Source organism: Gallus gallus, chromosome 10 (assembly GCF_016699485.2).
Source record: "Gallus gallus isolate bGalGal1 chromosome 10, bGalGal1.mat.broiler.GRCg7b, whole genome shotgun sequence".
NCBI classification, from domain to species: domain Eukaryota; kingdom Metazoa; phylum Chordata; class Aves; order Galliformes; family Phasianidae; genus Gallus; species Gallus gallus.
Window position 1 is genome coordinate 7,229,719 of NC_052541.1, and position 25,633 is coordinate 7,255,351.

The following is a 25,633-nucleotide window of genomic DNA, read 5'->3' on the forward strand; positions in this document are numbered from 1 at the left end:
CCTGTGAGACACTGGAGAACCCACTGCAAACACAACCTTTTTGCCAGAACATGCAGAAACCAGCCTTTAATTTTTGTCTTTATAAGTTTTCTATGGGTACGACCAAGCAAAGGACTAGAATGTCACTTCCTCTGATCAACTTAATAGATGCTTATTCACTGATAAAAAAAAAAAGTAATGGTGTGAGATGTTACTGTGTAACCACATTAAAGTATCACAAAGCTTTTCTATGTCTATATATGAAGAAACATTTCCCCAAATGGCAACGTCTTCATTCTGTTCTAGATCAGTAACAGGCTAGAAACTATGGGAAAAACGAAGAGTATGTTTTATTCTAATTGGTGTTTAAACTTTGTTTTCTTATTGACATTAAGCGTATTATATTCCTTCAAAGAACAAGTAACCTGATCTGTCCATACTGAACTGTATATGTACAGTTTATGCAAGTAGGTGTGTAAACAGAAATAATAAACTGCATGTCTTCCATGAGCAGTCGGTGAAACAAAACATTTGCTGATTTAGCATTTAGATTTCATCATTGCAATATTGTCAATGCAATGAAAAATTATTTCCTCATCATGCAACGGACAGTCCTACCCCCAGAACTGTCTGGATTTTGCTTGTCCAAAACAAGTATAAATCTCAATCTACCCAGACAAGCTAGAACAATGGTGTTGCAACACACCATGTTTGGAACAACCTTCAACTTGAGTTTCTAACAAAAGCACAGATGACCCTGATGCATACCACCACAAGCCAAGCACAACTTGAGTGGGGGGTTTGCTAACCAACGTTTTGTTTTGGCTCTATCATCCTTTTCAAAGATTTTTTTTTTTTTTCATAGATGACACTCAACAACTCCTGCAATGATTCTGTAGTATTTCTACCACATATAACTGTTAAATCTGTGTAAGACACCTAGCAACGTGTATCCTCACTCTAAGCCTCACAATTTGCACCTGGCTTTGCACTCTCATTCTCACAACTTAACTATGCCAGATTTCTCTTGAAAGTCAACTATGGTAGCAAGAAACAGCATCAAAGGATACATGGACAAAACATTCCAAAGCTGGCCTGTAAGCACTGCTGGCTGTGACTGGTACATTACCACCCATATTTTAACACCGATGAAGCAAGAAAACTGGAGTCAATTCCTCACGGCAAATAGCACTCAAAAGGGGTGAAAATGACTATTTAGCAGGAATCTAAAAAGCTACTAGAAATGCCATTTTATACATTTTATAAAGTCTTAGGAATAGAGCAAAACTATAGTTAAATGCTAACAAAACCACCATCTTACATTAAAAAGGGTGGTTTTTCAGCATACTGCTTTGCTGAGCACATGAATTATACAAACATTCATTCGTGAAGTAAAGAAAACAGGAGATCAAGACATACAGGCTGAAAGTAATACAGCTATCCTGGTGGTATGTCAATTTCAACAGGGCCTTACCTTAAACGGGCAAATTATTCCTAACCAACACAGGTAATTATTTTCAGAATAATTATTGTCCAAATGAGTTGCTACCATATGTTCTACAAACTTTGATTCAGTCCTTCTAAATGTTTTCTAGAACATGTTGGGACTCTTGCAAATTCTTCGTAGCCATAAAAAGCAACTCTCCCATACAATTTCAAATATTTAAATCAGCAAGAACTAATTCAGGAATGATGTTTCACAGAGCTTTAGGTCTGACCTACCATTAAGTATTTTCATCAAATATGATGGTTAATTTTACTCTAAGCAATAAAAAGCTCTTTCATACAGTGTAATTTAAAAGGACCACATTTTTCAGCAAATGAAACAACATGTTGTCAATGAAATTTAAGCAACCTCAGGAGTACCATGGAGACTTGACTAAATAATGATCAGATGAAAAATTAATTGGTTAAGTCCTACCAAGGATGTCCACACATTAGAGTTAAGTCCACACTGAATTGTTGCATAAAAATATACTTTGGGTTTTTTTCTTTTCTTTTTTCTTTTCTTTTTCTTTCTTCCTTTTTTTTTTTTTTTTTTTTTTAAAGTGAATGTTTTTCATTTGGAGACTATATCATGAACAGATGTAGGATAATGTTAATAGTCCCTTCTGGAAACATTAATCACTAGCTTTTACTTATTATTTGGTGTCAGCATTTAAAAGTTAAAGCATTTCCAGAACTGTGATCACTGAAGTATTCCTGTTGCTTATAGCTAAATTACAAAACAGTATTATTATTATTCTAATTCTTACAGTCCTAGGATTTTTTTTGAAGTGTTTATAAGAAGGAAGATGTCAGGGAACACACTGTTCTCGAGGCAACCGGGTGGAGTGACAGTAGTATGCCTGTTATTATTTTAACAAGACAACTGGAAAAAAAAAAACCCAACTCTACCAAATTTTTAAAGTGTTTCTGAAAATGCAGGTCCCCACAAAAGACATTTTTTGTTGCCAGAATGATACTAACAAGATACTTTCAAAGGTGGATTTCCATCCCCACCTCACTGAGCGAATATTAATCAGAATCAAAATAAGGTGTTATTATTATTATCATTACCACAGACACTTCAACCTCTCTTCCAGTAATATATAATATATTCTTGCTACCATTTGTCCACTAAGTATATTCAAAACACCTAAGAAAGTAACCAAAATAAGTTCATATACTTTTATACCCAGACAATAGCCTTGCAGGTTACTTCAACATCCTGTAGCTCAGGAACTATACATAATTCTTACAGTTCAAGATTTGCTACATATCACCCTGAACAGGTTCAACAAAAAGCTTACATACATTTTTGGATCTGGGCCATTATAAATTAATTAAAAAACCTGTCTATAACGTATCAATGAAATGTAATCAAACATGGCAGCATGATCGCAGTATCTCAAAAATCATTCTCCATTCACATTTGACCAAGGTAAAAGTAATTCACTGCTTTATAGAATCACAGAATTACTTGGGTTGGAAAAGACCTTCAAGATCATCAAGTCCAACCACAACCTAACCATACTACCCTAACTCTAACAACCCTCCATTAAATCATGTCCCTGAGCATCACATCCAGATGGTGTTTAAACACATCTTCATGTGAGATTTATTTAAGGTTTTAAAGCAGACAGATAAAAGAAAGACTGCTCACTTGTTTAAACAGCTCTATACTTCTCAACATTTAGATGCTGAGAACTTTTGCTACAACATCCTCCATCACCTTTTCCCTTTAGAAAACACTGGATGAACACCAAATAATCTCCTCCTGGAGGTAGAGTCCACTGGCTCTATAATCAAACCATCTTCAACCAAGCACTTCAAAAAAAAAAAGTACTCAAGGGATGCATAGAAAGTCCTAAAGACTATTTAGCTATTTTCACATCTTTAGTTCTGAAATGTCAGCCTTAATCCTCCTTTGCCTTACTCCACTAATTGGTCCTTTCAATCACTGGCACCTCTGGAGAACAATAACAGTACATTGAAGCAAAGATGGAACTGATTTTGTTTCTGTGTTCAGTAACAGAGATCACATCATCTTCCAGGCTGTAGCAAAAAAATGACTTAAGTCTGCTCCCTGGCAAACTGGCTCTCTATTTAGCTCCCACAGTATAATTTTCAAAAATGTCCATGTGAAAATGCAAGCACGTGCACTAAGGATTATTTTGACACATGGTATCCATCATTTGGATTTACTAATTTTCCAAAATAAACTGTTTTGTCAGGTTCCTTGCGCATGAAAATTTTTGAGGAGGAGGCAATGTGTAACGTTACAAGACACATTCATGGGCTGACCCTTCACAAAACCAACATTATTAATAAACTGTTAGTTTGGCACAGGTATTTATACAGCATGCACTCGATCAAGTTTTGTGTACTCCTTCCTATTCCTATAAGCAGAGTTTAACATCTATTTTTACACAATAGACTCTTTTACCTTCCATTTACAGGATATTTATGCATTTAGTTTATTGACACACTGAATTCCTTTTCTTTATGAGGGTTTTTTTTTTTTAATGTTCTATATTTCTGGTTAAATAAAAAGCACCCTGGATCTGAATGTATTTAGATAACCAAATTATAACCCTTATAGATAATCATCCATCAACTATAGGACTTCATGACATTTAAACCATGGTAAAGAGAAGCTACCGCAGCAAGTCATGTAAGGCTGCAGCATGCACTCCCATACCAGACTGCAGAACAACATACCAAGTCCCCACTTCCTTCAGTCTCCCCTTTTGGAAAGGGTTTATTCCACTGCACACTTTCTCAAGACAATTTTTCACTTCAGCCTGGAGAAGAGAAGGCTGATAGCAGCCTTCTGGTATTGAAAGGGGAGCTTACAGGAAAGAAGGGGACAGACTCTTCAGCAGGGTTTGTGGTGATAGAACAAGGGAAAATGGCTTCAAGCTCAAAGAGGGTAGATCTAGGTTAAAAATCATTTACACTGAGGATGGTGAGGCACTGAAACAGGTTGCCCAGAGATGTGGTTGATGCCCCATCCCTGGAGACTTTCAAGGCAAGGCTGCATAAGGCCCTGGGCAACCTGATCGAGCTGTGGTGTCCCTGTTCAACGCAGGGGAGTTGGACTAAATGGCCCTCAGATGTCCCTTCCAACTCTAAGGATTCTATGATTCTAATTTGCATAAACCACTTTATCTGCATTCTATCAAACCATGGCTCACATTTTTACACAAAAGGTTTTACAATACTTACATGTGCTGTCTCATTAAAGTGACCTCTCTTTGAAAGAGTGCTTGTAATGATTGAGTTTTTTTAAGCTGTAAGACCTAACTTTCAGACACATGGAGTTAAAACTAGTATTTCTTCAATGTCAGCTGGTTTCCCAAGGGGAGGAATTTTACACAATCACATGCTCTATCCTTTTTTACATATGTTGTTAAATTTTGAAGCCACTCACACATTTCAACTAAATGCAACAGAGGTGGAACAGCTATAACACCAAGAACTGTTTTGTTACAGCAAACACTTAAAAATCAAGCCTTGTTCCTTCTCCTTCTTCTAGGAGGAGGGAGCTGCAAAGAAGCAACAGCAGTCAACATCTCCAAAGCACCAGACAATAGCAAACCTGTTTTGTCAGGTCTCCGTTCCTGAGATTGACCTTAAATTCCTGTACCTACCTCAGATAAGGCCCAGGGCCTGTCTTCCTACTACTCAAGGCACTGAGTTCTTGTTTGCACTGCTGAAAAACCTCTAGTTGGCAGCGGCTAACCCTGACACTTCTCCATGAATTATACTAGTGAGGTAAAAACCTCCTGCTTTGTGTACTCTTAAAGTTTCACTTCTTTACAGCTTGGTGTTTAGAACAGCCAAAAGACTCCAGAAGTCTGAAAACACTTTTTTTGTCCCTGCTTCTGGGCACACAGCTCTGGACAAAAACACTGACAAGGATCTGCATCAATTTAAGTTCATGTTTAGAAAACACATCTGAAAATACAGAGATAAAATACTAACATCAAGAGGCTTTTAACTGTGAATCCTCCAGAGCTAAGCAAAACCTTTCCACAGTCCCTGGGGCACAGCCTGGAGCCGCACTCCTCATCCTCTCTTAGTAACTGCTGGGCACAGACACCCCTACTGGAGAGTTTTGCTCATCCAGAATGTTGTCATGGTTCCAACTCTTCTGAAAGTTGTAAAAGAATACTTATCCCCCCCCCATATAAAATCCATATATCCCAATAATACAGACATTAAATATATACATACAACTATTTTTTAACCCTAACAGTGCTCCTGCCTTAAACAATACCAACTAAAGCACTTCTGTAAGGGGGAAAGATATCAAAAGCGTCTGCATACAGAAATAAAGAAAAGCTCCTCAAACAGCATAATCTGCTCTTGCAGCAGAAGGAAGTCCATTCTGGGAGAACAGAGAACTTCCCACCCACACAGCCCCAGAGCACGCCTGTCAAGGACATCTGACTTCGTACCTATTGTATTACTTGACACAGTAATAGGGGTCAGTGTTTTCAGTTTGCAGTTTCTGGCAGGATCCCCAAAGTAATTTTCAATTAAAAGATTAAATGCTGGTACCTGTCAAAAGTGAAGACATATGATGCTGTAACAATATGAAATAGCTTCCTTACAATTAAATTAATTTCATCAGGTATTTAAGTAGGGGTTACAAACATTGTGCCTTTGGGTAACTTGACTAAATACCTAAATGAAGTGCAATCATTTTCTATCACTACTGTGTCTCAAGTGGAATACCAGCCTGGCTTTCATGTTCTTTCAACTGAATGATTCAAGTACACGTAGGCCCAACAAGCTTTTGAATATTTTTGTTTCCACTGCTAGCTTTGCTGAATTAAAAAAAAAAAAGACTTTTTCCTACCAAAATCATGGCTTTTTTCCCCTCCTAAACATAGTTTTCGCTATAAATGAAGAAATAGCAATGATCCTATATCATCACACAAAGAAACAGAGAGTTTGCGTACCTTGAAAAGCCCTTCCCTAACCAAAATATTAATTAGCAGAATTGTGTTTCTTTTATGGTCCATATACAAACACTGGGGAAACCGACCACACCTGAACCAAGAAAAACACAGCAGCGATACGTAACTTCTGGGACCTGAAGGCTCAAGTGTTACCCACAGCAACTGTGAGAACACCACCTTCCTACTCCTCTAGACACACATGACTGGACCTCCAATTCTTGCATCTGTTTTGACACAGTGGAAATTATGAAAATATATCAGTACATTTAGCAGTTTTGAAGTAGTCTAAACCTGTGGCTAAGGCTCTGGGCTGGATTCTGAGGTGAATTAAAAAGACGCTTTTGCTAGCACTTAAACTCTACATTTCTGTTTCCCCAGGTGTAAAAGGACAACGATGATGCTTACCCTAATTTGAAATGTACCTAGATATTTCTCAATATAAAGCATTTAACTTTTAATTTAATTCATTTTCAAATCTGCTAAGTAGAACAACATTCTCAAATGCTGCTCCCAGTGCTTTAGGAGGTCAACACAAAGATGCTATGCCTGGATCATTATTTGATGTGCTGCAGGATTTAAAAAAAATCGTGTGATTAAAACTTTGACTCAGCAGAGTCTTACAAAAGCACTCAACATAAGCGACGGGATTACCCTTGAATGTAAAATTAAGCATATACATGACTCGTATGTTTAAACGCAGAAGTTCAGCTTGGCTGCAAGAACCATACTGCACACAGAAACAAAGCAAGAGTAAATCTTTATTTTCCTGCGCAGATGTAGGTGACAAGTACCCTGCACCCTAGCCTTGTAACTTGTCCTCCATTCATCAGACACTGTTTATTTTTGCTGTAGGTGATGTGATTAGGAGAACTTAGGCAATGAAAACTTTTTAATCAAGTAAAGATCTTTGGAAGGAAAAAAAAAGAGGGCCTGCTCCACCTTTTAAAACAGAAGGCCAAAAGTTACATACACGCATTTAGAGATTAATTTCACTTAGTTGAGTTTATAATTAAGAAAAGGAAATATTTCTTCATACAGCCTGTGAAATCCACTGCCACAGAGCTACTGAAATAAATTATGTTTTGGTAGTAAAAGAAACAAAACTAAGTATACTACCATTAATAATCTATGGATTTAAGCAGATTGTAACTATCAGATCACAGAATCCACATGAGTAAATCAGAGATAAGTTAATTTAGCTGATGCACAGCACTAATCTCACTCCCAGATAAATCACTGCAAAACTGTGTCCTTATGTACCCACCTACCACCAAGATAACAAGGTTTTCAACCAGTAGATTCATGAGCAGTTCTGTCCTACAGTACCTAGCAGAAACACCAATTCAAAAATTAGTCTCCTGCTACCAGGAATTGACGCTCCAGCCTCACACTGTATGATCACAGTGCAATAAAACCTAACAACAAACTAGAGTCAGTCATATTCAGAAACCAGAAAGACTTGGATTCATCAGTTCAGGGAGAAAAATCGAGAAGAAATACAATTTGTATTCCCAGAAGAAAAAAGGGAGATTTGAAAAAATGAATGCAGAAATTTTGTTCACAAAAATCCTGCCATTTTCAGGTTATTGGAAAGCACTAAATGAACAAGTAACACAAAGCAGATAAAGTACTTTGCACAGTGGGCAGTACACTTCTGGACCTTGCTGCCACAGGAGGTGGCAAGGACAGAATACATTAGCAGGTTCAGAGAGGGATTAGACAAGTTAATAGACAACAAATCCATAAATTCATATACAATGATTATGACTACTCTAGGGAACCTGCTTTAGCAGAGGTCAGAGTAGATAATCTCAAGATGTCCCTTTCAACCCCTCTGGCTGTGATTCTGCGCTTACTGGTGATTTGTACACTGAGATCCCTAACACAACACCCACAGATCTGAGAAGTCTGAGGAGACAAGAACACAAAGTGGCTGGAATCATAGAACTCCCTTGATAGCATCTTTCCCTGCAACTGCTGGAGCCTCAGAGCCCACTGGATCCAGTATGCATTTTATCTTCTTATTTAGATGAACCTACGAAAACACACTTCAAAATAAAACTGTTCATTAAGGAAATGTTATTTGACATATCCCAAAAGCCTGAAAGAGCCACACAGAGGTCAGACTACTTGGGATTCATGAAGACAAAGCAGGATGGTAGAGGAGAGGAGCATGGATATGTTGGAAAGCATTAACCTGCACTGTATATACATTAGGAACACATAAGTAAAAGAGCAATACTTCTTTATGTAGCTTGGGAGATCTGACCACGTTTATCTGGAGTAACGTGTACTGGTATGAACACAAAGTGTTTTTTCAGAATTTAGAATCTGTCCCAGGTACAGAAGTCATATGAAATAAAAGCTTCACATAGAAAACAATTACTGTGTCTAAAAGGACACAAAGTTTGGGATTGTGGGTTCTACAAGACTTCGGGAGACAACATGAAGAAAAACACCATCCTTCCTGTGAGTAATTAGCATAGCAAGTTTCCTGAACAAAAGCCCTTCTTTCAAGAGAAGCTCTCCCAAAACCACAAGGAAATATATCTTAAGTAACACATTTAATATTTTTCAGGATATATCACAGACACAGCTGCACAAACGTTAGCATATAAAAAAAGAATTTTAGCCAATTAGCACACAAATCACCATTTACAAACCCCTTTGGTGCCATTCTTTGTTTCAGTCAGAACTTAAATTCCAATTGTAGCTATTGTGGACTATTTGTTTTATGGTAATCCACTTTTCAAAAGGTTGAATCTACGTTACTTTCACTGAAACAGATATTTCTAAAAAGAAACATCTGGCTGAAAGAAGAGGAGTTTTGGCATTGCCAGGCTTTAAAAATCCTACGTATATGAACCTACAGTGATGTGCACATCAAAAGGAGAGAAAACAAGGAGAAAAGCTGTCATGGGCTTAATCCTGCCAGCAGAACAATTGGTTTTCTTCTGAAATAGAAGCATGACAGCAGCTTTTAGAGGATTTCAAAGGTACAACTCATCTTAACCAGAAAATATAAACCACTGATTGGTGTCCATATAGATTTCCACACAGCGTATTTATTTTCATACACTGCTGCATTGCATTTTATGAATGGGCAGTACTTGTGACAGGCTCCCCTTGGAGTACTGTCATTCCAATTAGACTACAAGCACGCTGACAATTTTATCAACCGGATTTTGGCTGCATTTAAGTTAAGAAGCTCCTTTTAAAATGAAAACGAGATCATTCTGATTTCAAGATGCCTTCCTTTCCTGGGTGTGCAGAGAGGGAAGTGTGGAAGGAAGGGCTTCAGCAAAGGTATTTTTAAGGAAGTTTGAAGTATAAATTAAATTAAGTCCATGAAATACTTTTCTTTATTTAGGAAGCTAAAATGTCTGATTGATCTAAATGCAGTAAGTGGGATAGATTCTTTGTACTGTTAATTGGTTAGAAATGAACATTATGAAAAATAAATAGTAACAAAGCATGTGGAAATATGGAAAATGATGAAAAATTGACCCTCTGCACACTTCTTCTAGCTAGTCTTTCAGAAGGATGATGACAGATGTAGATTTAATGCCCTCGTTTCCAAAACCATAGAGATCTGTTAAACTCTGTGGCCTTCCAAAAAGTGCACTTGTCCCTGCAGCATTATCATTTGATCTACTGCAGTGAAAATATCTCAATACATTACAAATTTTTAAAATCAACATCTCATGCAGTTCCCACACACTTGTGAAAACACTGCCATTTAAGCACTATACAAAGCCAACAAATTATAATGCTTCTCCATAGGACTTTACCATCAGCTTATCCACAGAAACGAGCACTGTACTGCTTATTGATAAGCTGATCTAGTCCCCCAGTAGACCCAGTTCATCCTTCTTAGTCCATCCCGCTATGCTTACTGCAGAGCCTGACTCTTCACTTATTTAGAAACCTACCATGGCAGATCAAATTTCCTCATAGCCAGTTTGTATCCATTTATTTGCATTAATTGCTGTCTTTTAAACAGCACTGTTTTTCTGATAATTTCTCCCATGGATGTATTTATAAGTCATATCATCTCCAATTTCATTTTGCTAGGGTAAATAAATCATTGCTGTAGTTTGTAGTTTCTTGCAGATAATCTTATCATTCCCATGATCCTGGTAACTCTTCTGTGGATTTATTGCATCTTTCTCAACAAGGACAGCTGGAGTTGCACATAGTATTCAGATACAGCTTTACTGCACCTTGCCAGGTACAAATGTCACTTATTTCAAGCAGGAGTATGTGGTCAATCTCAAATCCCATTTGCCCTTATGTGCCTGGATAGCGCTCAGGCATGCTGAGATCACCCAGTATAATCAGGCTCGTCTCTTCCTCTGTTCCTCCCAAACAATGAGTTCCCAGTTTGTATCAGAAATTGTCAGTGATCCCAAAGTGCCTGACCTCACATTTCATTATATTAACTTTCAGCCTGTTCCTATTATTCCAAACCTAGAGGTTACCTACTTCTTACTGTAAGATATTCCTTGCACTCTCTGCATTAGGGATGGGTCCCAACTGTACATCATGAAATTTTCTCAACATTTGCTGGCTTTTTATGCCTAAGTCATTAATAACAGAATAAAACATAACTAGTGCCTGGACTGATCATCCAGGAACTTCACTTCCTTCCTGCCCAGTACATCTCCCCCCAACTCCACTTTCAGCAGAATCCACTCTTATCTCTCCTGCTGTGCTGGTACAAATCCCCACCCACCTTCTGTGGTCTAACCAGAAACCCCTTAGTGCTCTCTCAAGTGCTTTGCTACAAAACATCTAGAATGGATTAACTTTTTCTAGACAAACTGTTATTTTTACAAAAATACCTGGAAAACTCACATCACATTGCCTTTTTTTTTCCCCCCTCCAATACCTTTTGCCTTTAATGTTTGTTATCACACATCAACAGCATATTTTATTCAGAACAATGAAATAAAGAACACTAGGTAATAATTTGCTGCCACAGGTTATAAGGAAATCAAAGGTAAAACTGTCCTATGAAAGAGATTTGACCAGCTTGTGAAATATAGGTATTTGTACAAGAGCTGCTCTGAATGTAACACCTCCTACTGTATCATGGTGGCCCACCACATCAGAGGTGGATGTTGGTATGGCAGCAGAGGCTGAACCTTCCCACCAATATTCCATTCCATGTTGTTGCAGTGTGGCAGATGGTAGCAGAGGGGCAGTCTGACAGAATGGTGTCTGACATGGAAGTGTGGATGAAGCAAAGGGCTGGAACTGAATTCCCCTGTACAGAAAAAAAAATGCACCCACTGACATCCGTCGATGTTTGCTGAATGTTTACAGAGCCCCACCAGTGGATGTGAGCACAGTGAGCAGTGCATTTCTACAGTGGCAACAGCAGGTCATCTCTGCTGGTGCAGATTTTTATGAGCGCAGCATGCAGGCTCTTATTCATCAATGGCAAAAATGTATAGCTAGTGGTGGTGGCCATGCTGAAAAAGAGTGTTTTGTAGCTGAGAATCACGCTGCCAATAGGTATTGTTGTGCTCTTTGTATCTGTAACACGATGGAAATTTCAGCAATGACAGCAGAGTAGCAAAGTCCCAGGCTGCAGCAAGTGATGACTTGTTCAAATGCAACAGCTGTGGGCACAGAAACAAAGGAAAGAATCTGCTTACCCTTGGAAGGCCACAGGAATCTCCACTGAGATACACTCACCTTCACTGCCAACCCTTAAATGAGGTCTGGGAAGGGGTGGATCCTGGCTCAACTCCTTCCAGTCACTCAGTGTATTGCATTACATGCACCTGAGCTCCCTTGGGTTGGCTCTGCCATCCCACCAGGTGTCCAATCACTGGTTCAAGCCATGACTTAGCATTTTCACTATAGTATCTTTCATAATTTTCATGGAAATAAATGAGGCATTATTTTTAGAGTGATCTGTGTATGTCTGTTAAACACAACAATACAGCACAACATACTCTTACTCTGCCAATTTTCAAACTTTGAGAGCGTCTATATCCAACCTTGCAAGAAAAGGTCTCTGTTCGTACTTCAGTGAATGGATATTTGGTCTAACTCCATAAAACATGTTGGAGTGGAACACTAAATCCAGTTAATTCATATCACGGTCTCCAATTATATCATTCATGCTGCTGAACAAAACTCAGGCTCTTTCATCAATAAATAGGGAATATCCCTTAGAAATTAATGGAATGCATTTCCTTACTCAATTCATCCACCCACACTAAATTCCAGAAGACCATACAATCCTATTTTACCATGCTTCTCAGTAATTCATTCAGCTCCCTACTGAAATGAACTTGGTCCCACATCCCTCTTACACAGCACAGAAAGCATTTCATCCTTTTAACTTTTACATTACTTGAAGTTGTGCGGTAACAAAAATAACTACTAGAGGTGAGTTGACAAAGATGAAGATGAACTTTACAGGAAACCTTAGCACTTCGATGCACTCAAGTGAAGCACCTCTTGTCCAACACAAACTCTACATTGACAGTATACCTGCAAGAGCTCTGTAGGGTGTGTTGGATTAAACTCAGCCAAAAATGTTTCCTTCTTAAGCATAAGACAAAGGCATAGCCCCCAGAAGGAGGTTGTGGGTGGAAGAGAGATGGGAGCTGAATTATTTTTTCCTCCCAAAACGAAGGAACTGTTTTGGCTTTTTCTTTGCTGAGGTCATTTTGTGTCTGCATAGATAATAAATAAATACACTGTAATCACTGTGGATTTGTGAGGCAAATGAAGCTATTTGGGCTCTTGCAGAAAGCAATGCTAGAAAAATAAACTGGCAACTTTCTGAGTGTGTCATATACCCAGCTAAAACAATCTCAATAAAATAATTGTTTTACCTTTAGCAATGCCCTTCCTACCACAGCAACAGATTACTGGAAGTTACTCATGGTGTTACTTCAGTATTAAGCTCACACTCATCTGCAGCTTTAGCAAAACAGCAGCCTGTTTTGGAGCCCCCGTGAACATGCTACACAAGAATTACATAGACCTCACACCATTTTATAGCCTGCTTTTTGCCATTTGGACTGCACATTAACTTCAATCGACTAACAAGTAAAAAAGATACAGTATGTTGCTTTTCCATTTATAAGTTTGTCAGAGAACTCTAGATCTTCTCTAGATCTAAGCCCTGCAGAAATAAGAGACCCAAGGAACACCAGCCATTTCAGTTATGAATGCACAGCTTTTCAGTCGTCCATGAATTGAATTTGCCGTGCCCTCTAAAACAGGTTCATTAGAACTGCTGCATCATTCACATCCAGTTAAGCTTTTGACTGGCTTAGCAGGAAGAACTCAAGGAGTGGAATGAACAGGTTAAAAACTTTTCTAACAATATTGGCAGCCTTCGAGAATCACATACTCAAAGTAGATATCAAGGTATGCTTAAGAAAATACTGTTCCTATATCTTCTTTAGGGGGGGGATGACACATCTGTAAGAATACATGTAAACAAGGCCCAGAAATTTACTTGCTGAATGTGCCACAATTCTTTGTTGCTAATGTTACATAGGTCACTCCAAAAGTAATGCCTCCTATTTATTTCAACAGAAACTACAAGAAATACAAAAAGCACAATAATACTGCTTGTTAGGAAAATTCTCAGCTACAGAACACTCTTCTTCAACATAGTTACCACCAACTATGCATTTTTGCCAGTGATGAACAAGAGTTTGCATGCTGAGCTTATAAATACCTGCAACAGCAGAGGTGATCCACAGCTTCACAGCTGCTATGATGGTGCTGTTTCTAGGAAAATGTTGCCCACAAAGTTCACTTTTCTTTGGCCCAAACATATGGAACTCAAAAGGCACCAAATCTAGACTATATTGTGGATGTGGTAGGACAATCCAGCCAAGGTTAGCAATATGCTCCACCATCTTCAAACTAGTATGGGACCTGGTGTTATCACGTTGCAATAGAAAGGTTGTTGTATTCTCTGTCCTGACTGAAGTTCAAGCCTTCAGCTTAGTTAGTGTTGTAGCAGTCAGAGCTGATGGTTGGTCCAGGTTCCAGGAAATACAGCTTTCCTATCCCAAAAGACAGTGCACATTACCCACTGAAGGCTGCATCCTGAACTTTTTTTTTGATGGGAATTCATATGTCACTACTCCAAGGACCTCCATTTTGATTGCAGCTTGTAACAGTGACACCACATCTCATCACCATTAATTATGCAATTCAGGAAACTATCATATTTAGCCTTGTATCAATTCAGTAGGTCATGTCAAACTTGCATACAGTGCTCTTCCTGTTTCTGAGAGAGCATTTGTGGGATCCATCTGGTGCAAGTTTTGTAATATTCCAACATTGCCACTATCATTTCCAACACACTGACGCTGACATTCAGCTCCATACACAGTTCCCTGGTCATAATCTGCTGATTCGTGTGGATGAGTTGATTGAGTTGTTCTTCGTTCCACAGGTGACAGCTGTGCATGGCTGTCCAAAATATGGCTCATCTTTCACATCGCTGTTGCCACCCACCACTTCACTGTGCTCACATCCGCTGGATGAGTCCCATAAACATTCAGCAAACATCAATGAGTGCCATTTTTTTCTCCATACAAAGAAATCTAGTTCTACGTCTTTGCTTCATCTGCACATCCATGTCAGACACCATTTTGTCAGACTGCCCCTCCGCGGCCATCCATCGCAGACCAACAGAATGTAGCTGAATACTTCTAGGAAGGTTCAACCTCTACTACCATAACATCAACATTCACCTCTAGCTTCATGGGCAAACATAATAAAATAGGAGGCACTGCTTTTAGAGCAGTCCTTATTAAGTCAGAGGTGACAGTTTACTTAATAGAAAGCACTTTATCTTAGTAGCATTACTGAAGATTAGCTATCACAACTGCCACTTTAGACCCAAATACTAACAGAAAGTGGCTTTAGTGCCACAGACCAGACGTGACCAGGACGCCTTCCTCTCAGTGTTACCAAAGCCTGAGTGCACTGAAGCAGTTTAAGGTGACACACAGACAAAGGAAGGGAACAGCATTTACAAACATGCAGAATGCACAGCATAAGACCACTTACAGTCATGTTAGCTCTACATTTATGTATTCAATTCTTCATGCTAAGATAGGATGTCATTAAGAGCCTAGCTAGACATAGAATAGCCTTGAATTTCCCATTCTTGCTAAACGGAAGACCCAGAGTACTACAAATACATATTTGCCTACCTATGAGATTTTGCAGTGTTTAAGTCAGGAACAATGTTTTGCACAACATGGATTATGCTGTGAAGTTCCAGCTTCCCCAAAGTCCTCAGCAAAATTCCCATTGACTCAAGCAGAGCCAGGACTTCCTATCAGTTCCCAAGAGGTCAGCTGTGCTGAGACTTGTGAGCTGTGTGCACCACCAACCCTTCAGCTCGTACTCATGCTTCTTGTGATCGTTTTTGCATGTGGTGGTTTTAGCTTTGTGTGCTATACAGATCAAGAAGCCACCACAACATTCTAGTTTGGTTTTATTTATTTCATGCAGTAATGAGGCACACTTTGTTTCTGTTTCCCAAGAAAAAGTGCTGCAGGGATGGAAATCAGACAAAACCTCATAATTCTTCTGGTTTCCCACCACACCACCTAGCTCTTGGTCATTACCCATTTGTTACAGCTCAGTTACTAAAACTTTTCCCTGCTTCAAATAAGGCTTATTTCTTCAGCTTCACGTTATCAACAGAGACTAAACTGCTCTTGCCTTATTGATGAAGGTTTGGATGTTTGAAGACAAATTTAGGTTAAATGAATTGCTGTCTCATAAGGATGATAGTTGACTGTGGAAAGACATTGCAGTTCTGCAGTAGTGTTTCTGACAGCCACCATTCCCAGTCACATTGGAAAGGGGAGAAAACTAAGATGGTGTGCATAAATGGACAGAGCCTGAGCTGCAGGAAATTCAGCACATTTGGTTTGCACAGGTTCTTGTGAACTTATTTTATTTTTCCACATAAGCATTTTTGCACCCCTTGAATTTCACTCTGAGTTTCAAGTTTGAACAAGAATGCAAAAAGCTCAAAATGAAACGCACTTGAAACCATTGGGTTTCTTTCACAAAACCGTGAGTGGGCTTCAAGTCACTTGAAGGGTGCAAATGAAGGAATTTAAGTGAAACTTACAACAGTTTTCTGACTAAGTTTAGAGCAAAACCTGAAACTAGACAGGTTTTGTGAGGTTCCGTAAGAAACATTTTATTCAGCAGTTCTCTGGGGCTTACTTTTGGTGTATGTGGAACAATGTGCTTTTTGCTCTTGCATAAAATGTCACAATACTCTAATATGCCAGATTATTTTTTAAACCTCTGCTGAATATCATTCCTCCTTTCTCTTTCTGGAGCAGAACCAGCACCAAGACCTTTGGGCAATGAATTCTTATAGTGCCTCCCCAGAAATTTCCCCTCTTCATTTTAGGATATAAAGGGTTCCTTGCTCACACTTATGTACCATCTGCCATTATCTACAAAGACTAAAATGCCAAGGGTGGCTTTCAGCTGTCAGCTCTGTCCCTCTAAACAGGGTGTTACAGGATGTCTCATTCAGCATTTCCAGCCACAAGAGAGGGGAGATTCTTTCAGAGCAGGGAATAGCCTTCACAGCTGCAGAACACAGGAGGCCCAGGGAGCTACGACCAGCAGCTGTGGAAGCAAATTTTGGCTATATTGGTCCATTATTGTTGATGTACATAAGGCCTGAAAACCAGATTCAGGAAACAGTGCACATGTAGAAAGACTCATGCTCTTAATTTTCATATTTAGTTATGCAACTGTATAATACATTAAACCTTGCTTTGAAGTTATACTCAATTGTTAGTATTAATAAAAACTTATGTCATCCCTTTCAGTGAAATTGTGTTTAAAGGAAAACTCAGATCTGCCATCACCTTCCCTTCCAGCTACACTGATCTACTAGTACAGTAATCATAACTTGAAGATGTTGTCACAAGCACAAAGTTAAACCAAGTCAAGCACATCTTGAAAGAAGAGATCACGTATAAAGCTGGAAACACTCAGCTTTTGCTCTTACTGTGATTTAAGCATCAACTACTTACCATCCTAAATTATCCAACATTATGATTGTGTGCCCAATTCCATACTAAAAGATCATCCTGCAGAAGATTTCTAGGAGAGCTACATGAAGATAAAACCTAACATTGTGTGCTCAGCACCACGCTGTTCTTGTACTTCTGATTCTGTCATGATGCACAGTTCTGAAGATGGAAGATTTCCTGTCACCCTACTGCTGAATTGCTCAATCTGGGGTAACTCACACTAATGACTTGCACACAACTTTGCATACAATTCCTGTAACACAGAGGAAACTCAACTAATTTCACATATAAACGCGTAGCTCATGACCCTCTGATATTCTCAGATATAAGTTCAGATATTTAGCAGCAACACACAACCCTAGAAGGAACTTGGAGCCATTTTCCTCAATCCTTTCACACAGACACTAGGTATGACCTTTCCATTTGCTTTCAGTTTCAGCCTGGGTAAGTGGTAAAGATTACCTCTACAAATCTAATGTTCTGTCAAGCAGGTCCAGAATTCCCTCTTTCATACCGTGCACAGAAAGCCAAAAACCAAGAAACAGACTTGCTCAACAGTTGAGAAGCAGTGGCAAAAAAAAAAATCCATTCAGCAAGAAGAGTCAAAGGAGTCAAGGAGAAAGTCAAAGCCACCAGCTTCCTCCTGCTGGCTAAGCAAGTAAGAAGGGAGCACAGAACTATGGTGGATGCTGCACAACAGGATTACTTTGGGGTCATTTGGTTTAGTTCCCAAGTAGATGTTAACAGATACCTTTATGTAAAATTTGCTCTGTGTTGCTGCCACCTCATCACCTCAAGTCACGTACACCACACTTAAACTGCTTCACCTACCCAGACTGAGCCTCGGACATCAATGGTCCCATCTTGGGGCCCAAAACTCCACTGGCTCCCCCTAAAACTTGTAATTATTCCTTTGGCAATGCATGCCTGCCCAAGAACATTTCTGAACTCACTCCAATAGAGTTAAGAGAAAAGTGCAGTTGAGAAAAGGACTGATATCAGTTGGGTGAATCAGCAAGCAGGAAAAGATCAGGGACCATTTGATCAGTATAGGAACACAAGATAGCGCAGCAGGAGAGGACACCAAAATGGGTAGATAGCGGGAAGAGAGAGAATTCCAGGAAAAAGAACAAAGGGAATATTATGACATGGTAGCTCACAACCTATGGCTTGAAGGCAGCACATTGTAACATTGCTTGTAACACAGGAAATTAAAACATTCTGAGGAAGACATGAAAATAAAAAACTTAACATTGCCAGCAGTGTGATACTTATTCAGTGTCGCTGTTTGCAGGTTGAGGAGCAGAGCTCATTATCTCATTAGCTAGAAGTTGTAATTACTCCACCTGATTCCCCTCCAAAAATTTTGTTGTGGCCTCTGGTGAGATAAATTCAGCTCTGGAGATCGTCAGATCTTTCTGGCTACAGCACATAGGCACACTGTAACCACGATAAGAGTCACAACCCATTTCCCTACCTACAGGCAGCTGAACACCACATGAAACATCTCCATTGCTGCCCATGCCTGAACAGCCTCTAACTCTTAGCATTGCTCATTATGGTACACTCACCAATGAGATTATCACAGACATGAGAAGAGATGCTCACTGCTGCTTCTCTGGCTGGCCCTGCTTCTGAGATTATCTTAACTTCCAAAAGTGCAAATCTGCTACACTTCACAAATATCCAGTATAATATAAAAAGTTAATGATTTCTGCTAGAAATCAGATGAAGGAAAAGACCTCCTGTGAGAATCAGAAGATAGCATTTCTTCATCTCTAACCAAATAAACACAAAGATGTTTATTCTCTAGTCCTCATTTCATGTACAAGATGATTTTGAAACACTTGTGCTTATTTTAAAACAAGGCAAAACGAATGCTCCTTGCACACAGCAATAAATAATCCTTCTCCCTGCCACACACACGCACATACAACACTATTAACAAACTTCCTTCCACATCCTTCCTTTGTGGTTGTGAACTCCTCTGGGACTGACACAACTCCCAGAAGAGCCAACAGAACATTTGCCATCCCTTTCAGCCAGAATATGATTGCGCCCCTTTCTTGTAGCAGGCAGAGCAGTTAAGTGAACAGAGTTGAAGATGTATTGTAGGAGACAGGAGTAAATCAAATTATATGAAAACATTCCCACGGTTTTGATTTACTTCACAGAAAGAAGCAAAATATTAGACATCTTATATTACTTTACATTTGCCTGTAGGGCAAATGTGAGGTACATGTTCAGAAAATTCTAAAAATGTAGCAATAAGCCCTTTCTACTAAGTTCTATATGAGTTCTGCATCACTGAGAATATAATATTATTCTAAGATCCTGAATAGCAGTCTCTAATCCTGTCTCAGAGGCCAATGGATTCCACTGGTTTAGATCAGCTTTTCTTTTCTAAAACTTTAGTAGGAAAACTAATTAAAATTGTAAACAGGGCTCTCCAAGCCTTAAACTGGGCAAGTTTGTAGTGTTGCTGACATCTACTGAGAGAAAGTGAAATTACACACATTAGCAAAGGGATAAAGGGAGACTTGGTCCTTTATTTGCATTTGTCATTTGCAGTTTTCAGCTGCATTTTATGCATGCTTGCAGATTTATTTCTCCCCTTGTATCAACACTCAGTGGCTTCTTATAAATTGACTCAACCAAGATGTTACAGGAAAGTTCAAATGGAAACATAAGGGACATTCAGAGGATAGATGCGTCCCTTACATAAATACTACAGACATACAGTTGCAAAAGCCTGACTGCCCACATTGACATACAGCACCAGGTACAGCAGGATGCACATTCTAACTCATGCTCACTGCCCTCAAGTTGTGACAGCTGAAGACAAACCCACATAGAGCAAGATATTAGATTTGAGAAACCATTCTGCACAAATAATACTGAATATTTACATATCACTTGCTTCCTATAGGAAATGGGTAATCTAGCTAGGCTATGGCAGGGATAAAAATACCACAACTAAGAATGATAAGCAAAAGAATTCTGAGACATTCTGATCTGTGTATCTGGTCTCATGCCATATAGGAGTTACACTTTTCAGATAGTTCAGAAAAACATTTGGCTGGTATTTTATGCATTCTAAAGCACATTCATTCACCATGCAGAACAAAGAATCCACTGCCATCCTCATAACCACAGAACAATAACTATTACCATAGATCTTGTTCACAGATTTCATTCTAACAAAGTTAACAGGAAAGGTCTGCGTATCTCAGTTTCAGTAACAGCAAAACTAAATTATGAAAGTAAAATTTTAAATAAAGGAAACAACTTAGAAGTTTAACAGTGTGGGAATGAATCAGGGCTGATAATGATTGTGAGTGGATTTGTGTTTCTCCACTTCTGGGCAAATTTCTCATTGCTGAAGTTACACTGAATTTACAGTACTATAAATAAAAACTAGTTTGACCAATAAATATTTGTAACAAGATCTTGTCAATAAAGCAGCTCAGTTAATTTGCTTTTTGCAATAATACAAACAACTGCAGTCCAAATTAAATACTCTTTTACAAGCTTTGACCTGTGATGAATTTATAATGCGATGTCTTACCTTGATGAGGACAGGATTTCAGTATCTGCATGGACTTTTCACTTGTTTCTGCAGATTCTGCAACAGATATAAACACAAAGTAAGATCCTTGGCTCACATAGCTGAAGTGTAAGTCCCAGTAGTCATTCTTAATCACACAAAGCTAAATCCCAACTTTGATATGTGAATAAGTCCAACGGATAAAGCTGATACACATCCAGCTAACACTGAAGATCTGGTTTGGGGGACTGCTCATACATTAAAAGTTGTAGTGCAAAATTGTATTTCCTTGGACTTTCATTGGTACCTACAGCTTGGCATCTCCGTGCATTCTGACACATCACAGACTTGTGAGGACTAAGCAGCTCAACACTTACCTTTCCTGGGTCCATCAGGATTCATGCAGTCATCACTTCCACCCGATCCAGTATACACTCTCCTTGCTCATACCGACCTCTTCAGAAAAAGCAGAAACATCCACATCATTCTAGAATAGAAAAAGTTAGTTTTTATAGATTGTCCACCACAATAACCCTTCAGTGAGAGACTGAAACCATGTCTTTCCCTCACACTCTTCAGAGAGTTTAGAAACCCAGGCCATGTTTGCCCTGTCCCCAAGGCTTGCAAACCTCAAGAACAGCTTCCCTAGGAGAAAATGAGTTTACACCTGTACAGAATAGCTTGTCAGTCTATGGCTAATGAACTCTTCAGAGACATACAAGAAACACATGTGAGGGGAATAAGGTCTCTGCCACGAAGGGATTTAATTCCAGCAGAATCTTACAGCCATCTAACCACCATCAGATGGCACAATCCAAAGAAATGGGAGTCACCTAACATTTCTCCTGTCCAGAACTTAACTGCAAATGTGGAGTACCTGGAGGTACTTCCATACTGGCTCCCTTTTTGTTTTCTGGTGTCATTTGGTGTTTGCACGGCCCCTTCAGAGGGGACTTCTCACACATCACATAAGAAGCCCTGGTGCTCAACTCAAGGCTGTGCCTTTCAGTCTGTAGTCAGATGTTTAAAAACAGCACAGTACTCCTCACTGTAACATTTAAGTGTCTGAAAATCTTTTAATGAAATACCCTTTATACATTCATATCAATCCCCTTTAAATAGGCATTTCAGGGGGTTAAGTTCACAGTGAAACAAAATCCTCTGGCCTGGCACTTGGACAGAGTTCTAACAGCGCTGTATCTAAAAATACACAGATCAGAAACAGAGAGAAAGGAACTGATATATTTGAATGACTGCTCATGAACAGAAATCATTTGCTTATTCTATTATAAATCTATTTCTGATTGCCTAAAAAGAATGTTGAAACATTTGGCTTCCTAGAAATAACTTGGTTCCAAAGATGAGTCTCTGAAAAGGCTCATTCTGGCTTGCACTCATTAAAAACCAAGTCACTCAGATTAATATCAACATTTTGGCAATTCTAATAACAGAGACTGCCAAAAGTATGTTGTCTATCAAATGTACACGGAAGAAAGATGTTAGAATATTAAAAACAGATGTTGGAGATATCTATGAAAATACTCATGCTCCCTAAGTACTCCGCAAGGCAAGAAGTACAGAAACTCATGAAAGGATGAAATTAATGCATTTCATTCAAATGCTGCCAAATGCCTTACATGTACATAAACTTGCTTAAGATATGTATACTGAAAGATGTTAAAAAGGAGGATTGAGTCATAATGTGATAATAGCCTTGTACATCAAAATTTAGAGCATAACAGTTCAAGAAAATGTTAAAGGCTACTTTTTACTGTTTCTTATTTAAACTGCCATATTCTGTTACAGAGAAAGCACGCAAGGCCTTTCCATTATTGAGTATTTATTTATTTACATTTTAATTATTATTCTACTGACGAAGTTTACAGAAAAAGCTCCTACTAGAAAAACATCTATACAACTTACTGAAAGCACTCATCACATAAAAAGAGCTTATTGTCTAAAATTAAAAAACCACTTAGAAAACCTAAATATCTTGAGAGTTTATTTGAGCAGGCACAGAACATGCTTTCATCTTCTGCTCTAGTTATTTTCAATATTGACAACTCAAAGCAGTAAAAATGAAAACAGCTTCCAAACAGAAAATCATGGGGATTGGCAGATGTTTTTTTCCTCCTTAAGAAGCCTTGGGTTCTTTTTAGTTGTCAGAATAAAAGGTTTTACCTCTGGAAGGAATGTTTAGAGATTTCAGTCACAGAAAGATCATCTTACAAATAGCCAAAAATGCCACAAATCATAGATTCTGGGGGTAGAATATTGAAAATTAAATACCATAAAAATTAAAAAATTAAAAACCCACTAAAACAAGTTTTGAATACTGTAAAATTCCTAATATAATAATGGGCAATGACAATACTGCATTTCTTAGGAGATGATGTTATTTGAAGCCTACAATCAAGAAACTTGAATGTAGTATTTTGAATTCATGACTACCAAGATCACCACTTCAGTAAGAAGGAGGTGACAGCTCTAAAATTTGTCTGACATTCACTTGAGGAAGCAGAGCAAAACAAGACTTGCCTTGATTTTAAGCTAATGGTTGCATGCATACTAAAATAACAAAGGTTTTCAGAGGCAAAAGACCAGCAGCTTGACATTAAAAGGACTTCAATGGAGGATGATACAATAGTAACATAAAAGCATTACGACACAACACAATCACAGAATCATTAAGGTTGGAAATACCACTAAGATCACCTTGTCCAACCAGAAAGCCAGGCCTGCGACCACTCCAAACCATGACCCCCCAGTGCCACCCGGGCACACTGCTGGCTCAGGCTCAGCCTGTCAGCTAACACCTCCAGATCCAATGTCATAACAGGAATGCCAGTAACATTTTCTGTTCTTTAAAGACTTTAAAACACTGCTCATTTCATGGTTTAAAGCCTCACAGTTGTGCAGGGCACAGCCACCGAGCACCAGTCCCTGCTGCCACTGCAGCTGCCTATGCTGAACCAGGCCCTCAACCACAATCATCCCCTTACAATTAACAGATGTGAAAGCAAACTTGGGCATATATGAATGGCTGAATTTTTTTCCCTTTGAATAACCTGGTTATATCCAGTTTCCGCAGCAATTGTAAGAGTGTTTACATTGTTTTTTTTCATTTCCCTTTTCTAATAATACAAAGCAGACGCGGTGCGCCTGATTTACCTCAGGAGGCGGCGGGAAAGGAAGGGTGCTCCTGGCTCCTGCACGGAATGTGTTGAGGGGAGAGGGAGGGGGGCTGCGGTCAGGGTTATTTATTTTGTTAATATCTTTGGACCCCAAGGGCCCCATTCTCGTCCTCCCTGGCCGATCTCCAGACTGAGGCTGTCAGCCGGGGAAGAGTATAATATCTTCAGGCTACGGCCCATTTCAAGTTTCTCCTCAGCTCTCCCCGAGCATTTCTCTCAGCTCAGGGGAGGCCGTGCTGTCACCCACCTGGCACCGTGTGGCTGTGAGCCAGCCCTCACCTGCCTGGGCTCCCCAAGGCCCACATCATCCCACAGCCACCGGCCTAACCTTGTCACCCCAAGCCTTCCTGCCCTCTCACCAGCCCTGTGAGAAATCCCTGGGCTGAGACCTGGGGCCTGGATTTCCCCCCTCAGGGGTGACTCACTGGCAATTACTCCCCTTCCGTGTTTTCCTTCTCTTCTGGCTCCTCAGGGAGGCCCGATATTTAATTACAGCTCCATGAAAGAACTAGATATTTAATTACGTGATTATGTCAGATAGCCTAGCTTAACACAGCATCATAAATCCTCAGAAATGTGTTCATGTTGGTTTTAAGCTGAAGCAGAAATTGCAAACAGGCCAGTTGCATTCTTTGAGCACTGGAAACAGAAGCAGCATCAGGCAAGGCTGCATACACTTGTATTTTTCCAGTAAAAATATCAAACCTTAAAAAAAGCTATTCAAAATTAAGCTTAGTTGCTTATCCTACTGACACAAGGATATGGCTACCTAGAACAGTGTAGTTCATTAACATGGCTGCTGCAAACCAGACAGAGCTTGGTGCTAATGAGACTATCTTGCCTCCAGTGCCTCAACAAGCCAGCCTGCCAGGTGCTGCCTGGTGCCACATTGCTGTCCCTAATGGCATTACACCAGGAATACGCCAGCTAATTATGTGTAAATGCAGTTTTTTCAAACCCCAAAGCAAGTTCTAAACAAGGCCATATGGGGGAGGGGTAAAGGGATAAACAAATAGTTTTCTCTTTACCTTAGGGTTTAGAATTATTATGACAGCCTCAAATCAATGGCACTATAACAAAAAAAAACCCACACAAAATACCTTGCATGGCACTGCTGTGCAATGGGAAATCCCAGTGGGATAACAACTCCAGTCAGAAGCACAAACTGCGATTTTGCTAAAGTCATAGCTCAATCAGACAGCAAGCCTGGTTTTAAACATATATTCTGCACCACGAACACACACTAGTAAGCAAATGGCTGCAGTAGTTCACACTGATCCCCGAAAGCTCAGGTTTGTTCTAACTGCTATGGAAAAATACCTCTGTCCTGATAGGCCGTATGCAACATTGAATATTTCTGGTCCTTACACAGTTGGTATAAAGACACAG

General features: G+C 39.3%; 1 long non-coding RNA gene across 2 annotated transcripts in view; it reads right to left on the bottom strand.

Moving 5' to 3' along the window:
• LOC107052129 overlaps positions 1-25,378 on the bottom strand; it is a 110,555-nt gene extending 85,177 nt beyond the window's left edge. Inside the window, exons 1-3 of one of the 2 annotated variants that reach the window (XR_006931123.1) lie at positions 23,766-25,378; positions 21,428-21,537; positions 21,072-21,128 (exon numbers count right to left, since the gene is read on the bottom strand). This is a non-coding gene — a long non-coding RNA (uncharacterized LOC107052129). Of the gene's footprint in view, positions 1-21,071; positions 21,129-21,427 lie in introns of both variants that reach the window. The other variant, XR_005862809.1, reaches the window with a different exon arrangement.
• Between the last annotated feature and the right edge of the window lie 255 nt (positions 25,379-25,633).